This window comes from Herpailurus yagouaroundi, unplaced genomic scaffold, assembly GCF_014898765.1.
Source record: "Herpailurus yagouaroundi ecotype Mexico unplaced genomic scaffold, PumYag 188, whole genome shotgun sequence".
Taxonomy (NCBI): Eukaryota; Metazoa; Chordata; class Mammalia; order Carnivora; family Felidae; genus Herpailurus; species Herpailurus yagouaroundi.
In genome coordinates this window covers 36,390,575-36,398,560 of record NW_024412419.1, presented here as the reverse complement: position 1 = coordinate 36,398,560, position 7,986 = coordinate 36,390,575, and positions in this window count along the sequence as shown.

Below are 7,986 nucleotides of genomic sequence, written 5' to 3'. Positions count from 1 at the left end.
TCCATAGGCAGAGTGGACCCCTCGCCCAGCCCTCTGCCTCATGTTCCCACTCTCCCTGATGGAGTGCTGCTTTTCCCCCTTGCCACACTGCCAAGCACCCCATCCATGACAGACACTGGACATGGCCCTGAGCCCCGCTCCCCCAAGTTCACCAGCAGCAGCCGCAGGGCCCAGCTTGCCACCACCTTCCAGCCTTAGGGGGCGGCTCTCCTATCTGGGAGGGGTCTCCCCAAGCTCAGCGACCCACCGGTCCCTCTTCACTGGGTATCGCGGGACCTGTGTCCCCAGAGCCAGGCACTGCCTCCAGGAACATTCGGCCAGTCCTCCAGCCATGGATCAAATTCTGTCCCTCCCTGCCCCCAATCCCTTTACTACTGTCAAAAATAAAGTCCAAGACCCTTGGGAAGTGGCTGCCTAGGCCCTAAATGCAGGTGTCTTACCCCATGTCCAGCTGCTCCCCTGCCCTACCCCAGCCCAGCGCTCCTGTGTCAGAAGAGCTACTGTGACCAGCTCAGTCCTGCCTCCATGCATGTGCTGGACATTCTGTTCCCTCTTCCTGGGAACACGAAGCTCCTGTCCCTCTTGTCTACATGAAAAACCCTTGTTAATCTTACAGGACATCTTTCTCATCCCCCGGAGTTAACCTCCACCCCTCTGCACCAGGGGCATGTCCCGCTGGCCACTGAGTCACCCCGTGTGCTACGGGGTCTCCCTGACTAGACCATGAGATTTCACGGGCAAGGGTTTGGCCCTTGGGTATTTCATCACCAGGACCTCCCTGGCCGGGCCTCACCAGCCTCAGCGCTGAGCGCTCTGCCCCACACTGTTGACAAGGATGGGGACTTGCAAAGGCCACAGCTGGTCGGCAGGGACTGAAGGCCGAGCTGGCTCCCGAGCCGTCCCTGTCTTCACCTCCAACCCACAGTCCCACATCCTGAGCAGAAGGCTGTTCTCTGCTCGGCCCTGACTCCCAGACTACCATGTGGCAGTTTCGCTCCTGCCATCCTAGAACCCTAGGCCAGCTCTGGTGGCTTTGTGGGGCCCTGCTGCAGGCGGCACACATATGACCCGAGCTACCTGGGGCGGCTGCCTTGTTTTCCATCCGTTCCTGGTTCTGAGCCCAACACAGAGTCGGGCTAATGAAAAGTATTAAGGCCCCTGTAACAGGGAGCTCTTCTGAAGCAGCTACTAAAATCTTGCCTCCAAAATGCCTGAGCCAAACTTGAGAGGCACCTAGCCAGATTTGGGGGCCGGGATGGCAGCTGTGGCCTTGAGCATGACTGGGCAGGGGTCCTCTTTATTCTCCGCGTGGAGAATGCCGGCAGCCAGGCCGCCTCCTTCCTCGTGCCTTTGTTGCCTTACGTGGGCACCCACTCTGACCTCTAGGAAGAAGGAAATGCAGGGGACAATTGTCTCAAGGCCAGTTCCACCAGGCAGGCTACCTGCCCGGGACCCTGAATTGGGAGATCGTGGAGGTCAGGGAGGAGAGTCCAGAGGATGCTGCGTCCACATCTTTCTGTGAACTCGGGCAAGACGTGCCACAGTTTCGAAACATGTTCTGTCCATAAATAGCGACGCACGTGTTTCCCCACACTATAATATCTAGGTGCAATACATCAAGATAGAGATCAAGGTGAGGTCATGTCAAGGTGAAGTTAGGTACAGGTCCTGTTAGGTCAAGGTGTGATCATACCAAGGTGTAGTAACGTCAAGGTGCATTTACGTCAAGGTATGTCAAGGTGCACATAGGGGACAGGTGCAGCTGTGGGGCACAGGTGAAAGCAGGGTCAGCAGTAGGTTTGGGAGCCTATGAAGTGTAATCATTCCTGGCTTGTGTAATGGAATCTGGCAGGAACCCATGAGGCACCCCTGAGATCATGTCAGTTCCTTCTGCAATGATAGAAAACAACTTCATCATCACCAGAATGCTAGAACTATTTCTCCTTTTAGAGTTAAGACTCCTTTTAATGCATTATCATTCAAGAGCCCGGCCCCACTGAGGTGGGAAACAAGTTGAAAGAGTTCGGTGCAGTTACCCAAGTGTCCCACTGGGTGGCGTGGGGGCTCCACTCGAATGAGGAGAGGGCGTTCCTGGGGAGAGCAGGTGGTCAGAACCAGAAGTGGCAGGTGTGGGATCTTTGGAGATCCCGCCAGGGAAGGCTTCTCCTGCACAGGGAGTGACACAGAGGTGTCCCCTGCCTTCAGAACTCTGCCCACTGCCTCACACATGGGGAAACCGAGGCCCAGGACAGACTGTGCCTTTGCAGTTTTTATGTTGAATCAGAGCCCACGGGAAGAGGCTGGGCATTGCACAGAGGTCCCGTCTGTCCCTCCACTGTCACTGTGGTGGAATGACAGCTGGGCCCGAGCCATGAGAAAATGTCTGTTCTGCCTGGAAGGGGGAATGAGGGGCTCCTGTCTGATGCCCTTCCTTGGCCATCACCACCCCCCGTGCCCCTTTTTTGCTCTGCTATGTTCACCGAATGCCCAGAGCCCTCCTGGGCCCCTAGGTGGCGAACCTGCACTACAGAGGGACACATGCTGGGCAGGAGCTGAGCTACCATGGCAGCTCCCAGGAGCAGGGAGGATGTCAGATCACAGGCTTATAGGAGAAGAATTACAATGTCATAATATGGGTAAAAACTATCCTATTCCTTTAATCAGCTTCTGTGTATTCGGTATATGCCCGGGTTTCCAGAAGCTACCAGTGGCACCCCCAGCCTGATGAGCACCCCAGCCTCCCCCTGCCGCGTTCCTGAACAGACACGTTTATGCAAGTGGTCCAGAGCCCGCACCTTGCTATTTGGCCACACCCGTTGCGGACATTCTGTAGCCGAATCCAAAAAGTGTCCAGCCCAGCATGCACTGATTCCCATGGTCTCAGGCATGTGCCTTCTGTCTACCTCAGTCTACTTCGTATCTTGAGGGGCGTGCAGAGATGCCCTCAGAGGCCCTCTGGAGCCACTATTTCGACAGGGAGGGTGGAAGGGAAAATCAAGGAGGGCGACCACCAGGGCACTTTTGCATAGAGAGGGCAGGTCATGAAGCCCAAGTCAAGCCCAGAGGTCCCGCCAAGCCAGGCTCCTCTGGTATGGATTCAGGAGACACAGAGCTGGAGAAGCTGGGCAGAGCCCTGCCGGGGTACAAGCCTTCTGGGAGCAGCCGTGATGTCTGCTTTCGGCGAAAATTCAGGTTTAGTTCCGTTACGTGCATGTTTGCTGTACCTCTGCTGCATGACCGGCCCTGGCCTGAGCCCTCTCGCTCTCAAGAACTCAGGAATGGGGTGTGGCAGGGGCCAGAGGGCTCATATCCTTTGGTGACAGGGCACTGACCCCAACTGGAAGCAGAGGGGAGGAATTTACAAGGGGTCTCCTAGAAAATGGGACCCCTAGGAAGTTTCCAGGACGATCAGTGGACAACCACATGCCCTGCCCTGGCCTAGGGTCACCTAGCTGGACTTCTAAAGGATATGATGCGGCCAGGTGGGGAGGGCAATTGGGATAGGGAACGCTGTAAGGAAGTGTGAGCTTCGGGAGCCAACAGCAGCCAGCTTGGCTAGGGAGAGAACAGACTAGTAATACCTCCCGTGCAATCCAGCAGAGGTATGAATGCCCCTGGCTCTGGGGGGACCCCTGTCTGCAAAGTAGTAGGCTTCCCACAGGAAGTGGCTGGCTCCCCTCAGGCCTAAAGGGCAGTCACAATTCCTGACGGACCTTCTGTGCTTTCAGTGCTCAGTTAGGCCAGAATATTCTACAGCTCCAGGTCAAAATACTTGTGTGGCTGAAACCAGCCAGACTCCCAGGATCTCTGACTGGTGCAGTTGAAATGAAACATTTGGCGTTTATTTCACAAGTAGAAGTGAAATAATGCTCTAGAAATAAATTCACGCTAACGTGCAAATGGTTAACACCGGCCATTCCTTCCTTTGCAAATGTTTGTTGAGAACCAGTTGGCTAGCAGTCAGAGACCCTGGGCAGTTGACTCTCCTTCTGGTCCCTCTGTTGTGAGAATGAAGTAAGGTAGCGTGGGTCAGCAGCCTGGCACATAGCAGACCCTGGTTGCGTCGTATTCCCCAAGTTTTTGCCATCGTGGGCCACACAGAAAACAATACAATTTATTGCACATTGGGACAAACTGGGAAAACTACATGGGGCTTAGCAAAAACAAAACAAAACAAAACAAAACCTCATGACATTATCTTTATGTAGACAATTATAATAAAAATAATTTAAAAGTATTAGGGGACACATTACATGTGGAATTCGTATAAAACATCAACATAGAGTCTTTTCAAAAGAATTCGTGCTTGCATTTATGTCCATACTTTTCTGCGGAAGTTTGTTTGCTTGAACTGGCTACCACCAATTCCTCCCCAAGACTTTTAGAACATTCCTCAGTTGAGTGAATGGAATTGTCCCCAAGGTCTGCAGGTGACTAACCTTCCCAGTAGGCACCCAAGGGTCCATCTCGGAAGGGCTGCACACGAGGTCAGAAATATTTAGTTATTAGGGTCTAAGTGTCCAGAAGGAATCTCATAAGTGGAATTTTGTGCATGTGATGTATTCGAGATTTGGGATTCTCAGACGCTTATGTATAATTGCATAACTGCTTTAGACCGGAGGTTTTAGGCAGAAATCTAAGTTTCTAAATAGCGTTGGAACATTCAAGAGAATGTAAAATTCACTGTATGTCAAATTCAATATTTGAAATTAAAAGGCTCAAAATGACTTTATGAGACCATTGAAGTATTGTATTTTATTTATTTATTTATTTTTTAGTGTTTATTTTTATTTTTTGAGAGAGAGAGATAGAGTGTGAACGGGGGGAGGGGCAGAGAGAGAGGGAGACACAGAATCCGAAGCAGGCTCCAGGCTCTGAGCTGTCAGCACAGAGCCTGACGCGGGGCTCGAATCCACAAGCCATGAGATCATGGCCTGAGCTGAAGTCAGCCACTTAACCGACTGAGCCACCCAGGCGCCCCTGAAATATTTTAAAATGAGAACATGTATAGTAAACTTAGAAAGACAGTTTAAAATAGTGGAAGGTATTAACTAAGTTTCCTTAACTAAGTTTTCAATAGAAGCCAAATGCTAATAATCCAAAAGTAAAATTAAGAAAATAATTCCATGTACAGTATTATCAAAAAAAAAAGACACTTAGGAATAAACTCAGTTTAAAAAGTACAAGATTTGTACACTGAGGGGTGCCTTGGTGACTCAGTCTGTTAAATGTCCAACTTCAGCTCAGGTAGTGATCTCACGGTTTGTAGGTTCGAGCCCCACATCAGGTTCTGCATTGATGGTACAGAGCCGCTTGGGATTCTCTCTCTCTCTGCCCCTCCCCACTTGTCCTCTCTCTCGCTCGCTCTCTTTCTGTCTCAAAATTAATAATCTGAACAAATTTTGCACACTGAAAACTACAAAACATTAGTGAAAGAAAAATTTTAAAACCTAATAAATGAAAGACATCCCATGCTTAATGGGTCAGAAGATTTAATATTCTTTTTTTTTTTTTTTTTTTTTTGAGAGAGGGAGAGAGAGAGAGCAGGGGAGGGTCAGAAAGAGATTGGGGGGGGTGGTGCAGAGAGAGACAGAGAGAGAATTTTAAGCAAGATCCATGCCCAGTGCTGAGGCCAACGTGAGGCTCAATCCCACAACCCTGGGATCGTGACCTGAGCCAAAATCAAGAGTCAGATGCTCAACCCACTGAGCCACCCAGGTGCCTCAGAAGATTTAATATTCTTAAGATGACAATATTCCCCCCAATTAACTGACAGATTCCACGCAATCCCTGATAAAAACCCAATGGCAGTTTCGGCAGAGATTGGCAAGCTGACCCCCAGTTCATATAGAACCATAAAGGACGCAGAATAAACAACACAATTTTGAAAAAGAAAAACGGAGCTGGAGGACTCGCATTTCCCAATATCAAAACTTACAACAGGGGCGCCTGGGTGGCGCAGTCGGTTAAGCGTCCGACTTCAGCCAGGTCACGATCTCGCGATCTCGCGGGATCTCGCGATCTCGCGGTCCGGGAGTTCGAGCCCCGCGTCAGGCTCTGGGCTGATGGCTCAGAGCCTGGAGCCTGTTTCCGATTCTGTGTCTCCCTCTCTCTCTGCCCCTCCCCCGTTCATGCTCTGTCTCTCTCTGTCCCAAAAATAAATAAATGTTGAAAAAAAAAAAAAACTTACAACAAACAATAGTAAGCAATAAAGGAGGGTGCTGGCAAAGGTTAGACATACAGATGAAAGGAATAGAATTGAAAATGCAAAATTAAAACCTCACATTTATGGCCAGCTGATTTATGATAAGAGTGCCAAGACAATTCAGTGGGGCAAAATCATCTTTTCAACAAGATGCTGGGACAACTAAATACCCACATGCAGAAGAATGAAGGTGGAGCCCTACTTCGTACCAGATACAGAAATTGACTCCAAAGGGATCAAAAGCCTAAATATGAGAGCGAAAACTACCGAAGTCTTATGAGAATACCTAGGAGTTAATGTTCATGACCTTGGACTAAGCAGTGGTTTCTTCAATGGGGCACCAAGAGCATAAGCAAAAAAATAATAATATTAAAAATAAATTAGACTCGGGGCGCCTGGGTGGCTCGGTCGGTTAAGCATCCGACTTCGGCTCAGGTCATGATCTCACGGTCCGGGAGTTCGAGCCCTGCGTCGGGCTCTGTGCTGACAACTCAGAGCCCGGAGCCTGTTTCAGATTCTGTGTCTCCCTCTCTCTCTGCCCCTCCCCTGTTCATGCTCTGTCTCTCTCTGTCTCAAAAATAAATAAACGTTAAAAAAAAAAATTTAAAAATAAATAAATAAATAAATAAATAAATTAGACTCGATGAAAATTTTAAAGTTCATGCTTCAGAGGACACGATTAAAAGGGGCACCTGGGTGGCTCAGTCAGTTAAGCTGCTGATTCTTTTTTTTTTTTTTTTTTTTAATTTTCTTTATTTTTGAGAGAGCTCAAGCAGGGGAGGGGCAGAGAGAAAGAGGGACAGAAGATCCAAAGCAGGCTCCGTGCTGACAGCAGTGAGCCTGATTGAGGAAAGCTGGGCAAAGGGCACACACGATCTCTCTGTAGCATTTCTTACAACCGCGTGGGAATCTACGATGATCTAAAATTTTAAAGTTTTTGGTTTCCTTTTGAAGGGCTTTGCATCAGGAGACGGGAGACCTGAGATCTGGCCATGCCGTTCCTTTAAGTCATTGTGTGACCCTGGGCAGGACACCTCTTCACTTGCATTTCCCTTTTGGCTCCTTATGTGGAAGATACAGGTTTATGTGTCCCAAAGGCGTCCTTCATAGCCGTGGAGATGCTGTGCCCTGGGGCCACAGATGATAGGCTGCACAGAACACGACAGGCCCCCCCGGGGTGTGCCCTGTCCCCGCAAGGGTGAGGGGTGGTCTCGGGACCAGGCAAGGCACAGGATGTTAGGTGCTGGGGGAGTCCTGGCCTGGGAGTCGCTTGCTACTGTAGGGCTCAGGGACAAGTTAGCCTAGGGCCAAGCCGTTGGCATGCCTGCTCCCTGTGGGAGGCAGAGAACCCGGCCCATGGCAGAGCCAGCCGGGAGCCACAGAGCGGAGAGTGACAAGAGGGCTGCTGTGGCCATGTAGCTGCGCATGCCGGCGTTGGCAACGTGCTTGACTGAATTGGCCAGAGTCCAGCTGGAAAACAGAGGCCACGTTAGGTATTTCACAGAGAGAGGACTGAATTCAGCCACTTGTGACCAATGGTGGGGAGGAGAGGTAACCCAGAGATTAGTAGCCGCAGGAGGTGGGCACAGCCCTGGGGGCCAGAGGAGGGGGGGGTGGTGGTGACCCCGCAGCCCAGGAGGGCATCACTGCTGACCCTGCTGCAGGGGAAGTACCAGAAGCCCCTGGTGCCCACAGCCCGCCTGTGGAAGCCAGAATGACTTCCCTGACAGAGGGGGAGAACAATGGCTTCCCCGCCATGGCTACCACCACCAAAGCCTGAG